Source organism: Ornithorhynchus anatinus, chromosome 7 (genome assembly GCF_004115215.2).
Source record: "Ornithorhynchus anatinus isolate Pmale09 chromosome 7, mOrnAna1.pri.v4, whole genome shotgun sequence".
In the NCBI taxonomy this organism is placed as follows: Eukaryota; Metazoa; Chordata; class Mammalia; order Monotremata; family Ornithorhynchidae; genus Ornithorhynchus; species Ornithorhynchus anatinus.
The window spans coordinates 71405513-71405723 of record NC_041734.1 but is presented as its reverse complement, the minus strand read 5'-3'; positions in this window follow the sequence as shown (position 1 = coordinate 71405723).

Sequence of the window (211 nt, the reverse complement as noted above, 5' to 3'; positions counted from 1 at the left end):
CTTCTGCCCCACTCCTTCCCCCAGACCAGGGTCCAGCCCAGTGCTGAGCTCAGATCACGTGCTCAGTCCACACCCCGGCCACTGGTCGGCGGAGCAGGGAAGACACAAAAGGGAGGAGGAGCGGAGGCCATGTGGACAAAGCCTACAGCGGGGAGGGGCCGGTGGACGCTAACCCCCATAGAAATGTGCACACCGAGGCCACCGGCCACCC